This window comes from Vigna unguiculata, chromosome 5 (genome assembly GCF_037176805.1).
Source record: "Vigna unguiculata cultivar grain cowpea cultivar isolate G323 ecotype 2 chromosome 5, ASM3717680v1, whole genome shotgun sequence".
NCBI lineage: Eukaryota > Viridiplantae > Streptophyta > Magnoliopsida > Fabales > Fabaceae > Vigna > Vigna unguiculata.
The window spans coordinates 41271082-41289462 of NC_140796.1; the positions used below are offsets into that span (position 1 = coordinate 41271082).

At 32.1% G+C, this 18381-nt stretch overlaps 1 long non-coding RNA gene across 4 annotated transcripts; it reads right to left on the minus strand.

Moving 5' to 3' along the window:
* Window positions 1-418: 418 nt before the first annotated feature.
* Window positions 419-4987, minus strand: LOC114182997 (uncharacterized). Of its 4 annotated transcripts, XR_003604278.2 has the most exons (6): window positions 4287-4987; window positions 3707-3898; window positions 3218-3389; window positions 1892-1965; window positions 1203-1714; window positions 419-639 (listed from the first exon to the last, which is right to left on the minus strand). It is a non-coding gene; the product is annotated as an uncharacterized LOC114182997 (long non-coding RNA). The 4 variants fall into 4 exon arrangements; XR_014994859.1 differs by having other exon boundaries at window positions 419-1714; window positions 4492-4987; XR_014994857.1 differs by having other exon boundaries at window positions 419-1714; window positions 4287-4985.
* Window positions 4988-18381: the final 13394 nt, after the last annotated feature.

An 18381-nucleotide genomic window follows, 5' to 3' on the forward strand; every position in this document is an offset into this window, starting at 1 on the left:
GTTTTCAAAACCACAACTACTGTCTGGGGTTTTCAAAACCCCCGCTACTGCCTTAGATTTTTTAAAACCTTTGCTATTGCCTAGTAGGGTTTTTAAAAACATCTACTACTGCATATTTGTTTGCTTTGCATTTTCTAATAATACATAAATCTTGAAATAAAAGAAAAATTATAAAAGGCAAAAGTTTTAGATTTTTTATATTTATTTGTAAATATAATGTTTATAAAAGGAACAAAGAACAAATTCTAAAATTTTAATATCAAACAAGTTCAAAATTGTCCTGATATTTTTTTCTTTTTTCTACAATATTCTTTGCACATAGTATGCATATTGGCTCGTTGTTTTGGATAAGGCACACAATGTTATTGTACACCAAATATTTGTACACTAACCTAAATAATTGAAACCAAGTGACAAGTAGTAAAAAACATGAAAGGAAATTATACATTATAGTCATCTGTTAGTTTACATTAAGAACCAAACAAAATGTTTTAACAAATTTATGATGCAACCATCACTGATTTGAATTTGTGCTTCTAACCCTGTTAAATACTTGTATTGGTGCTTCTAACCTTGTTAAATCGAGGAACACATGGAAATCCTGCTTGGTATGGTCTATTACTTCTTCCAATGAGAATCCTTCAAACAACAACATAAAAGGCCATCATATCAAATATATTAATCCACTAGCTCTACTGCACACGAAGGAAACCAATCTTAATTTTGAAAGTAATCACTCAATATTTTTATGTCTCATTCTTTACAGCATCCAATTAGATTAAATTATTATAAATCAAATTTAAAATATTCAATAAAAGTAGATCATGATCATGCTATATGTCGTGCTTTCGTGACACCACTCTCGATACACATAACACATAATTATATCACAGAAAGATACTTTGCCAGAGTTTTCTTCGTTTCCAAAAACAGGTTGACAAGCTATCCATATTCAAGTTTCTGTTCAAAATGACTAAAGCTTAGAATTAGAAAATCTTAATTGAGAGTTCAGGCAAGACAAAATAAAAAAAAATGGTCTTGAACCATATATTCATTATGTTCAGGCAAGACGACAAAATTCCAATTCAAACCTTCTCATCATTGAATAGGAAGCTTTTATCAGTACTACTGATTATATTCAAGTATTTCTGTAGTAAAAATCAAGATGCTTTAAAGTAAATTAGCAGCTGGCGCGATCTTACCCTTATTTTGAGTATCATGCAAATGGCTGCTGAGTGAACCCTTCTGAGCATATTTATAAATAAGGAAAAATCATCATGACTAGCCGCATAGCTAATCAATTAATTCTACCTTGACAAAATTAATAAGAAATTGGACTCAAGCTCTTGAATTACTGCAAGGAATTTATTCTGAAAACTAATCTATTGCGAATAATAAGAAAGCATTACCATATTAGCATGATGAACCTTGCACAAAACTTTTATCTCTGGCATAAATTCTTTAGTTTTAGCAGCTGTAATTCTTTTAATAGCAACTTCCTTATGGTGAAGCACTTGCTTTTTTCTACAACACAACTAAAAGTGTACGACCCCAAACCTGGTCACAATGGAGAGCATACTAAACAGAACCATGTGCTTTGTGCCCAAGTAGAGCCCAAGTAGATTTGAATCAGGGAAACCATTGGTTGAGGCAAAAATCTCTTCGCATGAAAAAACTACAGGTTTATCCAAGTCCAACATGTGAGGTATTAGGGCTGCAATATCAAATTTTAATAAACTTTAATCTAAAATTGTCACGTAGAGATGAGTGTAAGAGCGTGTGTGTGTGTGTAAGTACAAAGAATCAATACAAATTTGAGGTCAATTAACATGTGCAGACTTAAAAAAAATGTGTATGTTAGAGAGTCCAATCCAATTAGCAGGGTGATTACACGATGCTTTGGTTGTTACGGTAATTTGGTGGTTGTTGGATTCACCATTAGTTTGCTTTTGGTCCACCGGTTTGCTACATCCACAAAACAAATTTGGATTACCAAAAACATAAAACTTATTATCACAGTGGAATTATAACCAACTAATCAACCTCCTTTTGTATTATTCTTCTAATCATCCAAAGGGAGAAAAACCTCTAAATGATATTCTAAACATACAAAATACAATAAAAATAATTGTGAAGCCCTTTACTGAGAGCATCTAATCGGACATCAGTTTTACTATTATTTCTTTGCACTTTTCTTTAATTTAAACAAGAAAAATCATCAACGCTTCATCATAGTATAGACCCAAAGAAGTTCAAATTAATGTTTTATATATTATAAATGCTTCCCTTTTACCATGACCATCTGAACAAGATAAAAAGAGGTTAAGATATACCATCGTTAATGTTGCCTAATGGAAAAAATGATTCTCTAATAGAGCTCTTTGGAAAAGCAGAAAAACAACTCTTAAAAAATATAACAAGTCCACCAATTGTATATTCCAATATCAATTCATGAAAGGTAAACGAGAGAAAGAGATATTTATTCTAAGATAAACCCAAATATATCTGCAGACCTGCGCAAACATGTGGTAAGGGGGAAGTGCTATCAATTTAAGATTAGATGGATTCCAAGCTGAAAGAATCATCCATCGATCATTAGTTATCTTGTTAATAACGTCCAGAAGCTACTTAAATTCTTGTTGTGAAAGTTTACAAACAAGAAAAGCAAGGCAATGGCAACCACATTGAAAGATTGTATATTGACAAAGAATAAACTATTTAGAGTTTCATTTCTGTTCAATCTGAGTTTGAATATATATATATATATATATATATATATATATATATACATTTAATTAAATTGGTACAAAAAGAGGGATCTTTATGTTCATCATTCAATAGGTTATAATCACATCATATATCCAATCTCAAATAAGTACATTAAATACTTTCTAGGAACTTCTCCCTTACTGATTGGCTTGCCAAAAAAAATCTAGTGTACTTTTACCAACTAATACATATTTAATAGTGGAATCACTCAAATTTATTGTTATTGGGAAAGAACTCCTTTGACACCATAAAACAATAAATTTACTCATTTCCCCCTTACTCAAACAAAACAACGCGTCCCTTTCGTTTCCTCCCCTTTTTAGATAAACCAGACTCAGAAAATGCGTTTGGAATAGTTTATTAACATTTAATTGTACTTTTAAGTATTAATGTAGTAAGAGAATATAGCCACAAAATAGAAGTGAAAAACTTATATTTCAGCACTTACAGGGCTACTAGGCTCTGAATCCATAAAAACAACCTGTAAAATCTGCTCCACTGTTACTTGATCTTTCAGTTCACCAAACTGTTTAGACTGTACAATGATATGCTTCTTCATGAAGGATTAGATTGTTTTAATTCAATCCCGATCCAATAAAAGCAATGATGTCATCTTAAACCTGAATATGCAAATTTGATATCACTGTCAATCTAGCTTCAACAATGCTATATTTTGAAAACTATAGCAAAAGGTTTTAAGTATAAAAATAAACAAAAACAAAATATTATCAAAATATTAAAGTATGAAATACTAATTTCTTCTATGTAAAAAGGTCCACTCATTAGCAGACATGTTTTATATCTCAATAGCTTGTATGATTGTGTAATGAGCTAGGCACCATTAAATTAACTTATTTAGATTGCAGATTTACTATTTGTTCATTTGACATAAACCAAGAATAAAAACAAAGTAGAAAACATGAAATAAGGAACATACATATAAGGTGTATCCCCACCAAACTTCTTTTGATTAACAAATCCATATAGAAGTTTGATGTAACCTCCACCACACTCAATCTCCTTTTCAAATTTTATAGAATGTTGGAGGACCACTATTTTGTTCTTGTTGGTGAATTCAGGTATTTTAGCAGAGATGGAAAAGTGTTTGCATCACTGGATGTTTGAATACCTACAATATTCCAGAAAATTGCAACAAGTTACAAGGCAAACCAAATTCCTGTTACTATACACATTAAGAAAGAAAACAATAGAAGTTCATCAAAATGTAAAGTGTCTCAACTAATTGAAATTTTGTGGTAGTAAATTACTCTCCCTTGACTTGTACTCTACATTTTCTGCCCAAAGCAAGTAGGCTTACCTCAAGAATATGCTAAAAAACTAATCGAAACTGTGACTACTATGTAGTGCATATCTTACTTCACACCAAATTTGAAGCATGCCATGGCTCATCATTGTTATAATACCACATTACTCTAGTTCTTGCTTTCAAGTTCTTTAATTCTTTAAAAAGAAAATCAAATTCTATTGAGAAAAGCAACATATATCAGATGACATACCTACTATTATAACTTCCATAGGTTCAGCGAAGCCAATAAGTGATGCTAATTCAACCTATTATCGTTCCTTTTTCTTCCCTTATACATGAGATTGCAAATCGAAATGCAGAGAAAACTGGAGTTTGTCCTTATTAGATCCATTTACAAAAGAAATAGGTTAGAAAGGGTGAGGAATTGGCGATTTGAGGAAGATGGGAAATGGAACCTTGGCGATGTAGGTGAGGCTCTCTAGTTCCAGTTGTCCTCGCACTTGATCATGCTTCCATGGTAGAGTTCGCCACTCTTGAGCTCAATCGTCACCATGTGACCTGATGCCTCATGGAGCAATTGGTATTCCCAAACTTCTACTTATCCTCCGCCAAAACCCTACTTTCCTTCTTCTTTTTTCCTTTTCTCAAGCCAAACTAAGCAACTCTTTCGATTGGGATGATGAGTTGAACCAATTACATCGACTCTGAGTGAAACAGATCCATTGGAGGACAACATATGCGCACTACCTCCTGCATTCTCACACTCTCTCTGCTGCAAAATCAAAGAGGCAATGATCGATACGCACCAACGCAAGACTGATGAATGATGTGTTGAGCAGAAGACCTAAATGAAAAGATATTGTGGTGAGAGGGGAACGAAAATAACAAAGGGAGGGCATTTTGTGTTGAGTGTGTTCAGAAATCTAGTCTATTTGAAAACGAGTAAGGAGGGATTGTGCAAAAGAAGAAAGGAAATGAATTTTACTGTATGGTTTTCAACACTTACCAGAGGTACAATAAAAATTCTGACCATTAATAGGGTTTCTAAAATAACCCTAGACATTTACAAGAGGTTTTATAAACCTCTACTACGTGTAGTTATTATTGGAGGTTAACGTAAGCTCTAGTAATAAACTCTCGTTAAAATTAACATTTCTTGTAGTAAAAATAACAAAAATAACAACAATAAAATAATAAAAATAAAAATAGTAATAATAATAATAATATTACTATTATAAATAATAATAATAATTCAAAATAATACCAATAATAATAATAATAGCGGAATAACAATAATAATAGTAATATTAAAAATAATAATAATAAAACTAAATAATATAATAATGTAGACAATGAACTATGATCTCTACATAACAATATTAATAATAATAATAATAATAATAATAATAATAGATTAATAATGAAAGTGTTTAAATATATATAATTATTTATAAATGTTTATTATGATATTATTACTATTAATATAAATAATAAAATTTGATTACATTAATGTTACTGTTATATATATATATATATATATATATATATATATATATATATATATATTATAAATTGATTTTATTAATTTTATAATATTTTTATATTGAATTCTTCAAATATCGTAATTGTTTATAATTAATATTATATTTAAATCTCTTATACTCTTTTGTCTAAATTTGTTTTAAAGAAATTAGTATACTTATTATTATATTTAAATGAATAATTTATTTAAATAATTATATTTAAGTGTTATAATTATATATAATTATATATATATATATATATAATATTTAAATAAATAATTTGATAATATAAAAATTAAATAATTAATTACATTATTTTTTAAAAAATTAAATAAAAATAAATTGTACAAAACTAAAATAATACACATAACTTCTATAAGTGGTAATGCAACCCATTAAATAAATTTTAATCTTGATCATTATTTTTTTTATAAAGTCATCATTCATTCTTTTGGAAAAATATAACGTGTCAATAAAAATATACAACATTAAAAACATGTATAGACTGTCAGTTAATCAAGATTACATAGAGAAAAGGAAGATCTTCCTGCAACAGTTCTTGCTTTCATACTTCTGGTTGATCTAGTCATGAAATACCCTAATTGTCATTTGATGCTTGCCTAAATATCTCTTGAACTTGATTCAGTTCCTTCTCTAATATCAAGAACACACACAAAGTATTAGATAGACTCATATCTTCTTAAGACATCCTAAAGTCCAAAGCACATTACAACTGCATTTTTCGCTGGAACAATAAGTGAATGCAGACTATAGATACCACCATCCTTCACTATACTAATGTATATATGAAAATTATAACTCATTTTGGCTATTAAATAGAAATTTACAAAGCTTAGAGTTCAGAAATAAAGATAAAATTAGGAAAACACCTTAAACTTCCAACTAGTTTCGAAGTTCTTGGCTATTGCATCCGAAAATGCAAAAACAATGTAAAAGCATTTACCATCATTTTTGTTACCTGTAAAATCGAAGCAAAAGATATGAGGACCCATAACTACAATTTCTTTGGTAAATGCTAAACAACACACTATGATATGAGTGAACAAAAGAATAAAGATTGGTTTAACTTGTTGATAAGGTGTTAGCATAAAAATTACAATTTTCATCAAGGAAAAAATAATGTGTTAGACTTCAAAGATTAGGAAATTGCTGCATATTTGTTCACACAAATTGTAACATATGTACATGAAATGTAGAAACCAAGTTTTCTAGTTTAAGATTAGTGATGCTCTCTAGACTCATAAGTTAGAAAGGGATTTCAATGTTTTTGTTTCACTCAGATATGTTTTGGAAAGTGGTGCATGGGTCATTCCAAAATTTGATGAGTTAATACTTTTTTCTTCTAAAGAATCTAAGTGAGTTTTATGAAAAATTATTAACAAACTAAGTTTATAGCTACTATTTCACCATCATATGAAGTGTTTGAATGGTCTTGGTTCAAGCGTCTTACATATGATAAAATCTTTCAAGCGTCTTACATTTTATAATTTTAAAGGTTTCAAAGAAACTCCTCTACTTCTTCCTCCAGCCACATGTTAATTCGTAGGAATCATGTATTCTTTGAAACATGTATAAGAATACTTACAAGTATGCAATATTGCTAGGTGCATGATATAATGCAATGTCAGGTGCAGGACGTATTGCAAAGCTTTAATGCAATTTGATAAATTACCAAAAGCTTATATCACCACAAGTGTAACATCCCGGTCGAATATTACTAATTTTAAATAATATAAAATAAAAGAAATCATAAAGTCACATTTATTTAAATGTCTTTCCCAAAACACGAGAAATTAAAAACATTTATTAAACTCATCCAACTAAACCATAGTGTTCCAATAATCCATAATCTAGTTCATATTCTAGTAAAAAATGCGATTTACAAAAAATCTGAAATTAAAATGATAGTAAACTTCCATAAAAAGCTTTCCCATGCTAGCCCCTCTGTAAGACACAGGAAATTCATATAAATAATAATCAATAAAGTATAAGTAATGGTGAGTTGGAAATACCCTAAAGGAGTTCCTTGATAATGCTTAGACAAGGAATAGTGCTAGCTCAAGTAGTTGAGAGTACTTAGTTATATGGAGAGGGCTTGGGTTTGAGTCATGTGTGTGTTGTGGTATGTCTATTTAATTATGTTTTCTTTTACAAATATATTTTGAATGCGAAAGTAAGACTTAACATGGTATGTATGTGTGAATTAAATGTGAATTATATGATAGCTTGATGGTTATACTTATGTATAATGAGTGTTGGGATGTGAGTTCCAACCTTGGTTGGTGAGAGTTGCTCTTTTTAACATTTTGGTATTTTTTATATATAAAAGGAAAATATAGAAACTCTAGAGATTCTCTGGGGAAACCAGAATGGCAACTTGGGATCAGTTCAAGGCAGTAAAAACACTATTTAAATGGCCATTGATGCTTATAGTGTTAATTAATTTCGTTTAATGATTTTTTATTAATTTGAACTAGAGAATTTTGGGAAAAGGAGAGATTGAGTGGAACACAAAGGTGCGTGAGTGTGGTAGCAAGAGAGAGAGAAACAAAATTTCAAATTAAGGAGAGAAAGAGAGTGCTGGAAAAGAGTGTTAGAGTGGGAACAAGTGTTGAAGCGTAGGGGACGAGAAAGGATCATTGAGAGTGCACTAAGAGCAAGGAAACCAGGTAAGGGGAGTTGAATCTAGTTATTTATTTTTGTTACTCTTGATTTTGGTTGTTTAAAATATAAAACTAGATAAGTGTGGTTACGTTTTGTTGTTGGTTTATTTGATCTGTGAACTGCCATTATCATTGAATGCCATACCTTTTATATGCCTTGTGTGATGATGACAATATCGTGTTATACGTGATTTTTTGTTGCTTTGTGTAGTCCTTTTGGGACTCATTTTCTCGTTCTCGTTACTAGTGTAAAAACATGTAAAATTTCAAGAGAATGAGGGGTGGTTTACGTTTAGATGAATTTGTTGTGGTATGGTGCAGGGGTTTTTTTGATTTGGACTTTCATTCAAAATGTTGAATTCTCCAAAAGAAGAAAAAGGAATTGATGGATGTTGTTTTAGGGTGGGGCCGTGTGGTTTTTTTTTCTCCTTCTATTAGAAAATTCATAAAATATTCCATATGGGTCCAAGAGAGAAAACTTTGCTTTTTCTTTCCTCTTTCACGTTACTGCAATGGTTGGTGGTGAAGAATTGGCCTTTGACTTTTAATTGTTACATTTCTTAGGCTATTTAAGTGATGGCATAACCATGGGCCCACCTAGCAATTCTTTTTACTTACTTTAAGCTTTTGGTGGTTTGGTGTGTGAATCTTACGTAGGTGCATGGTATGGTTTCTTAAACCATGGGTCCCACTCCTTATTGGAGAATTGTTTATTTAGCTACGGGTCCCACTCCCTTTTAGAAGTAGTCTTCTTTGTTTTGGGACAAATCACATTACGTGATTTAGAGTGCAACCACTCCCTTTTTTGTAGTTTTTTTGGGATGGTTTTAAAAGTTGATTTGTTAATTTTATAATTATAGTTGGGTTATCTTTATATTAACACATATTTAACGTTATATTTTTGTCTCATAAATAGACATGTCAAAGTGAGCCAACCCGGCTCACACGGGTTGGCTCACCACGAGTCGGGTTGGAAATTGCTGAGCTCAACCCGGCTCACTTTCTGGTGAGTCAGAAATTTTCCAACCCGGCTCAACCCACCACGGGTTGGTGGGTTAAGTGGGTTGGCTCACTAACCCGTATAAAAATTAAAAAAAAAAAGATTTTTTTTTAAAAAAAAATCATATTTGTAATATTTTTTCTTCTCTTTTTTTATTATCTATTGCTGAATAATGCATATAAAAAAATTGGTGATTTATGAGATGGATGATATGCACCACAAACAAATATTAGTAAAAGCTTCTGCCATAAATATGCATCACTCTCACAGCATCATACCAATATCACAGAAACAGAATCATAGATATGAGACTAATAGTCTGCAAAACTCCCTTAGTAGAAACAGAATCATACATAATTACACATATAAATACAAGTTTAGAATGAATATTACAGTGGCCAATTTAGATCTTTCTACAATTTAAAAACTTGAACACATTTACAGTGGTCACTAATGTTGCACAGGAGCAGAACATATTATCAGGATAGAAGAAAACAGAGAAAGGGAAATAAAGAAACCTGAAAGTGGCTAGGCACAGGAGCAGCACGAGCAAAAGAAGCGTCGGCTCGACCACCACCGAACGGTCGGTACCAACGTCGACCACCGTCGCCAAAGAACGACCGACGACCACCACCTCTGGGCACCACCGCCACGAACACGAGTGAGAGGGAAGGGAAATGCGAGTTGGTCGAAAATGAAAATGAGAAGAGGATTAGGCTAGGGATTGCGTTTTCTCTCGACACGACCACCACCGAACGACCGCAACCAACGTCGACCACCGCCGCCAAAGAACGACCGACGACCACCACCTGTGGGCACCACCGCGACGGACACGACTGAGAGGGAAGGGAACTGCGCTGTGTGGGTTGAAATTGAAAATGAGAAGAGGACTAGGTTGGTTGGGGATTGCATTTTTCCTCAGCTCGACCACCACCGAACGGCCGCCACCCAACGTCGACCACCGCCGCCAAAGAACCACCGACAACCACCACCTATGGCACCATCGCGACAGGGAAAGGGAAAGGAATAGAGAAAGGGAATTGCGCCTGCGTGAAAATGAAATGAATTAGGGATTGTCTAAATTTTGTTCAGATTGTGAAAAATATTAATTTTAAATAATTAATTTTATTAAATTAGGTTTTTTTAAATATAGGTGGGTTGGTGGGTCAGCTCACCATAACCCGACTCGAACCCGCATAACCCGTGGGTTAAGTGAGCTCAACCCATTTTGACCCATTATCACAAAAAAAAAAATTTCCAACCCGACCCGGCTCGAACCCGTGGTGAGCCGGGTTGGCTCACGGGTTCCGGCTCACATTGACATCTCTACTCATAAATATACAATTAAGGGGATTAATATGAAATTGTGGTTTTGATGTTTAGGATTAGTGTTTAGTAAATTTTTTATGTGGTAGCATAAGAAAATTTACAAAGGCATGTTTTATTAAGTATTTGTCACATGTAGTTGGGTATTTAGGTTTTTATTTTCTTGTGATGTTTTGATAATGGAATAATTTACATATTGAATTTATGTATATATGAGAAAAGTAAAATAATATAATTGGTAGTTAGGAGTGCTACCTTTTGATAAGAAGTGAGATTCACGTAATTGGATAAGTGAATATACTTTAAATTAAAATAAGATGTATGTGATAGTCATAAATCGCTGGGTTTGGAAGTGTCTGGTGCTTGGCGGCGCTTATACCGCGGCAAGTGATAGTGTAGAGGCAGAGGTCCATTGCAAATGGATTTTCATGGATGGGTTTGATGGCTTGATCAGGGATATGCTGGATTAGTTACGAGCAGGAAGGTTCGTAACGGAGATTTGAGATGCGTGATTGATACGGGCGGGGAGTTTTGTATCTGTTGTACTCTTGTGTGGGGATACGAGTGAGGAGGTTCGTATATTTCGTGCTCACACTTGAGGCTGCTATAAGCGGGGAGGTTCATAATAGGTGTTCACGCATGTTGGACTATAAGCAGGCAGGTTCGTAAAGTTGGTCTACTGACGGAGAGGTCTGTAGAGCTGGACCACAAATGGGTAGGTTCGTGGAAGCATGATAATCCCTAAGGACCAAGGTTGTGAATGGATCTTTCTCATAAAGGTTATGAGATTGGGGTATGATGTTATAATAGAGTTAATAAACTAAAATTGGATAAGATAGATTGGGTGAGGGTTAATTCTTATTATTTCATTGATTCTATTATTTTTCTTTCTCAACTCACCCTTTATGTTTGTTTTTGGCGATGATCACGTGACTTGTCACGTGGGAGCATATATGAATCCAGGTGAGCGTGCTGATGCATAGGGATTGAGCGGGGAAGACTAGGGGATGATTTACTTTATATTTTAATTTCAGACATTGTAATAAACTTTATGAAGCTTTTCTCGACTATGAGCTTATAATAATGATGTCACATCGTAATATAACTACAATGATAAAGTTTTAAATTTTCCCGCGTTTAGGAATCTTATTTACTATCTTGAATTTCAATAAAAAATTTATTTTATCAAGTAATATCCATCTAGGGTGTTACACCCTTTCCGGGTCTATGCCTCACCAACATCACCTGGAACGTCATATGCTCCCATGTGAAAAGTCACATGATCATCGCCACACACAGAAATGGTGAGCTCATAAATAGTTAACATATAAATTAATAAAATCAAGATACACCCAACTATTTTATTCTAGATAATTCTTTACCAAGACCTTATTACCCCAAGGTTTTTAAACTTGCAAGTCACACAAATAATTGACCATGGACTCAGGATATATGATGCTTCCACGAACCTGCCCGCTGATGGTCCTACCTCTACGAACCTCCTCGCTCGTAGTCCAACTCTACGGACCTTCCCGCTCGTAGTCCAACACACATGATCTACCAGCTACGAACCTCCTCGCTCGCAACAGCTCTCAAGTGTGAGCATGGAACATACGAACCTCCCCGCTCGTATCCACACACGAGAGCATCAAGATATGAACCTCCCCGCTCATATCATCATGTGTTCACCACCAGCCATGAACCTACCCGCTTATGACATAATTAGTATCTCTTAGTCCAAGTCTCACATCATAATATCAAAACAAAAATTAAGAAAAGCACACTGCACTATACAAGGTACATACTCAAGCTGGTCTTAGGGATTACAATGCTTCCACGAACCTACCCGCCCGTGGTCCAACTCTACGAACCTCCCCGCTCGTAGTCCAACTCTACGGACCTCCCCGCCCATAGTCGAACACACGTGATCCAACAGCTACGAACCTCTTCGCTTGCAACAACCCTCAAGTTTGACCACGGAACATACGAACCTCCTCGCTCGTATCCTTACACGAGAGCATCATAATATGAACCTCCCTGCTCATATTATCATGTGTTCATCATCAGTCATGAACCTACCCGCTCATCACAATATCAAGCATATCCCAAACTAGGACAAACACAATAAGCCATGCAAAACGTATCACAAACGCAAAACGTAAGCACTTAAGGAGTGCACTGCACCACTCTACAATGTACAAAAGTCCCATAAAAAAGGAAATATGTGCATCAAATAATATTAAAACAAGTTAAAGTGGATTGCTTGTTTGCATTATGAAACAAAAAGAAAAGAAATCAAAGCATGTCGTGGGTCCCTCTAATGTCCCAAGCCATGAGCAAAACCTAATTTCGAACAACACATTCATGTTATAATAAATTTCGCATTACTAAAATTCATCAATCACAGGCTTAATATCTAATAAAAAATCATCATACGAAATCACCATTACAATAGAAAATTCTGAAGCATAATATAAATATATCCTTTATTTCGTAATTAAATCCCACAAAACTTAAAAATTGGCCATTTTAAAAGATTAGACTAGTTAGCTCCCCTTACCTAGATTCCCTGCTCCAATGTGCTTTGAGGATTATTTCTTCAGCAAAGGAATTACCTTCACTTTGATCCTCTCCCGAAAAAACTCCCTCATGCTCTCTTAAAATTAATTAAAATGAGTTTAATTGTCATTCAAGAGCTATTACCATTACGTTTCCCAGCCCTTCCATCTGCTCCTCAAGGCGGCTAGGGTTTCTGACTCTTTTCATTCATGCTAAAAAGGAGTTAGGCAAAAAGAAACCTATTTTGCCTAAGTCAAGGTTCAAACACACAATTACCAAACAATTACACAAGCATTCAAGCAATTCATGTTCATACATAGGACTCACTAATGGCATACATAGGACTCGAACCCAATTCCTCTCAATACATTCAAGTATTTTCAACCACTTGAGCTAGTACTACTCCGTATCAGAATTCTTCGCATTAATTACTATAAAGATTCCTTTAATTGCGTTTAAATTAAATAAATATTTCTTTATTTATTTAATTTTCCCGAGTCTTACAACAAACACATATCATAAGAACACAACTTACTTTATTTTGTCATCCTACTTAGGAGGCATGACATGTATTACTAATATTATTAATATGTGTGAGATAAATCCCTGCAAAATTAGCTACAACATCCTTCAACAACTTATTATTAACATATTTGTCCTCTGCAAAATTCATGAATTTTGGTCTAACAATAAAATAAGCACAATTTTAATAAATTTCGTATTATTAATAAATAGAAAAAGACAATAAAAATAAATAACAAAGGGAAGATGAATTAGAGAAATTAATAATAAAGTAAACAAACATGATAGTTATGTACGTAAACCTAAATCTATTTTATCATTTGGTGCCTTAAAACGGGAAGGTATTTGCACAATTATATATAAATAGCTAAAGTTATACCAATGGAGGAAAAAGTTTGTTTTGTTGTCCTATGTGGAATAGAAAAGGCATAGTCATATTATCAGCCGTCAAAAGTTTAGCATAAGAACTCAGTGAGGTGTTTGTTAGACTTTTGTAGCAACATATGAATATACATTTTCTGATAGAAAACTACCATATTTTTGTCATCAAAAGGTAAACAGTTAGGATTGTTACTATTAAAATAAGGGATAAAAAGGGAATACATGTAAGTAATGTAGTAGTATACATATACATAATATCATTTCAAAGACAAGTGCAATATACATGCATTAAATAATAAGCATGAATGATGGGTCTCGTGCATCCTCAACAGGGAAGAAGAATCTCATAAGCTAAATATGGTGAAACATGTTTCTATAAGCATTACTAACTAAATGACATGATAATCATATAACCCCATTGCAAAAATCAAGTATGTCATACCATACAATGGATAATAACATAGATCTCGGATTACTTGTTGCATATTTTATCCTAGCTTAAGTCAAACAATCACTACATTTTTTCTAAACTTGTGATTGTAAGAGTCTCATCAACACAATCAAAGTATTTAAAAACACAATTAACTTCTCATAGATAGTTAGAAAAAATAAATTAAGCAAAACAATTAAAGGACATATTATAATATTCAACCCATAATCATGTCAACATACAAAAAAATTATTATATCATGAAGGTTATCGATCTCTAAAACTTGAAATTAAATACAAGCTTTATCCCTTGTGCTTAGACATACCTAATAATAAAAAAGTTAAACATAAAATTTTAAAGAATCTAGAAACATTTAAGACAAATAAACAAAAAATATTGAAGACAAATGTTATCTTCATTAATGCTTAGAGGCACCTAAAAAAATCTAGAAACATTTAAGACAAATAAACAAAAATGCGTACAAATCTCAACTAAAATCTTAAAGAATTGATAATCATTTCATACACACACAAAAATACATAGTATTGCCATTTTCAACTCATAATATTTGTGGGTGAAATACAAATATCTTACCTTACAATGGAACACAATTCCCACGTCTTGTTATTGCTCAAAGATCCTTAGAGAAAACAAAAGTTAAAAAAAAAAAATAATCAAGAAACATAACAATATACCCAACAACTACAAATATAACAAAAATATAAATGACTACAACAAAAGTAATTTAAAAATGCAATTAACTCTCAAATACAATTTATGACTCAAAGGCAATTAGAAAAAACAAATTTAAACGAAAAACTTAAAAAAAAAAATCATAAACACATAAGAATATCCAATATGTAATATTGATTTTCGAAATGCAAACATCTTACCCTATATTTGTTGGTGAGATACACATATCTTACCTTACAATGGAACACAAATTCCACGTCTTGTTATTGCTCAAAGGTCCCTAGAGAAAACAAAAGTTAAAAAATAATGATAATAATAATCAAGAAACATAACAATATACCCAAAAACTATAAATATGTTATGAATTAATGATTGTCCATTGATTTGATACATTTACTCATATGATTCATTACTTTTTATATAAATATTTGTATTAACTAAGTTGATTTGTTTCCTTTATGGATTACATGTTGTATCTATAAATAGGACCATTCCTATCAATAATAATATACAGAAGAGTTGCTCCCTATTCTCTCATTGTTTATTCTTCCTTCTATTATATTTTCTTCTCTCCTTTATTATTAGCTTTATTTATAGCACGTTATCAACACGATGCTCCACCCAATTGAGGACTCTGAAGACTAGTGAAAGTTTTTTCTCTCTAACGATAATGTTCTACGTGTCTCAATCCAGGCTTCTTCTAATCCTTTTTCTTCTGATAAGAATTGTTTGACTTTATCAATTCTCATATCCGTCTTATTATTTTTATTTATTATGACAGTGATTATTATTATTTGTTTATGATGATTATTACTAGTATTATTACTAATTTTAAACATGTCAAAACTTACAAATTTTGAATTTGTCATCTTGATATTACAAGGAAGAATTCCTTATATTGGATTTTAAATGTTGAAATACATTTAGATGCAATGGATCTTAGGATACCATTAAAGAAAGAAATAAAACATCTAAGAAACTAATTTGGTCATGCAACAAAAATATTGTGAAAAGAGATTTCACAAATATTATGAATTTATTTCATGCCTATATATGGCTGGATAGACAAAGCAATAAAACTTTTGATGAAAAATCATGAGATTCGCCTAATTTGCTCCATTCCTATGAAGTGAATGCAACAATAAATATTATGAATTTATTTCATGCCTTTGTATGGCTAAACAAAGCAATGAGCTTTTGATAGAAAATCATGAACCTGTCCAATTGGTTCTGCTCCATTCCCAAAAGTGAATGCAACAACATTTGATATATATTTTCATGATCGTGATCGTGATATTGATTATGGACATGGTTATAAAATAAATTTCAAAGACACATTTTGTCACCAGAAGTGGCACAATAATGTGAAAAAGGGAAAAGGAAAATGTGAAAATATTGACAAAAAGATGAAAGTATATATTATCATTACAGTGGTAAAGGCCATTTGAGTTGTACTTATTGTACACCAAAGCATCTTACAAATAATGAGAATAACATAGAAACACATTTTGCTTATGAAGATGGTGATTCTGATTATGGTCATATGGATGCTACTCATCTTGATATTATTATTTTCTTTGTTAAAGCAAATGGAAGCATTGATCACCTCATTAGTTATGAGAGTGTTAAAAAAATCTCATATTGATATTTACGTTTATATGAAAAATGAAGGTTTGCACCAGTACCAAAGGATATGTGTCTTATTAATAGTGTAATAACTTATACAATTCTCAAGAGTAATAAAATTTTCTCTTGTTTGGTAATGCGAGACATCAATGTTAGTATTATTTATAGTACTACAAATATATTTGAAGGCTCTGGAAGAGCTATTATACTTCTACTAAGAAGTTGAATAGAAACTTATTAAGTTTCAAGGATATTTGTTTAAATGGATATTATATTGAGACAAACAATGAAAAAGATATGAAATATTTTTATATCTCTACGATTGAGTTGAAAAAAAAATGTATATTGGAGAAATTATCAACATTATCTTATGGTTTGTACTACACGTATATTAGTACAATTGAAATGCATGTCATGGTAAACCAGAAGTTTACGAATCAAAATGAATGTCTTGTTTGACATGATCAGTTGGATGATTTGTACTACGCATATATTAGTACAATTAAAATGCATGTCATGGTAAACCAGAAGTTTACGAATCAAAATGAATTCCTTGTTTGGTATGATCATTTGGGTCATCTTGGATCTATTATGATGCGAAAAAAAGGTTGAAAAACTCATGCTAACACCCACTTAAGAGTCAAGAAACTTCTTCAGACCAATGAGTTCTCATGTACTATATGTTCACAAAAGTTGATAATTAGACCATCACCAGAAAAATTAAAAATGAGTCAATCTCATTTTTAGAACGAATACATGGTGATATTTGTGGTCCAATACACCTACTATGTGGAACATTTATATATTTCATGGTTTTAATTGATGCATCAACTAGATGATCACATATTTGTTTATTATCAACTCGCAATCAAGTAATTGCAAAGTTATTAGTACAATTAAGAGCTCACTTCCTAAATCATCCGATTTAGAAAACTGTTTTGATAATACTTGTGAAATTACATCTCATGTTTTTCATGAATATTGTATATCAATTGGAATTGAAGTTGAGGATCCAATAGCACATGTTGATACTCAAAATAGACTTGATAAGTCATACTAAAACGTCTAAAATTGGTTGCAAGACCATTACTTACGAGAGCTAATCTTCCAATGGATACTTAGAGATATGCAATTTTGCATGTTGCATTATTGATTTGTATCAAGCCAATAAGTTATCACAAATACTCTATTATGCAGTTGGTTTTTGGTCATTGACCTAATATTCTCATGTAAGAATTTTTTAGTGTGGTGTATATGTTTCAATTTCTCCATAAAAAAGGACTTGGCGAGTCCTTAGAGACGATTGAGAATATATGTTGGATATACCAACAAGAGACTTATTTACAATTTGACTTTTTTACTATCACTTTGATGAATAAGTTTTTCCAACATTAGGGGGAGAAAGAAAACAATTGGAAAAGAATATTGGTTGGAATGAATTATCATTATCTAATCTTGATCCTCATACAAAAGAATGTGAACTAGAAGTTCAAAGGATAATTCATTTACAAAATTAGTTAATCAATTACCAAATATTCTTATTGATAGAAAGGGTAATCAAATCATATATATACCAATTGTTAATGCTTCGAGTATATTTG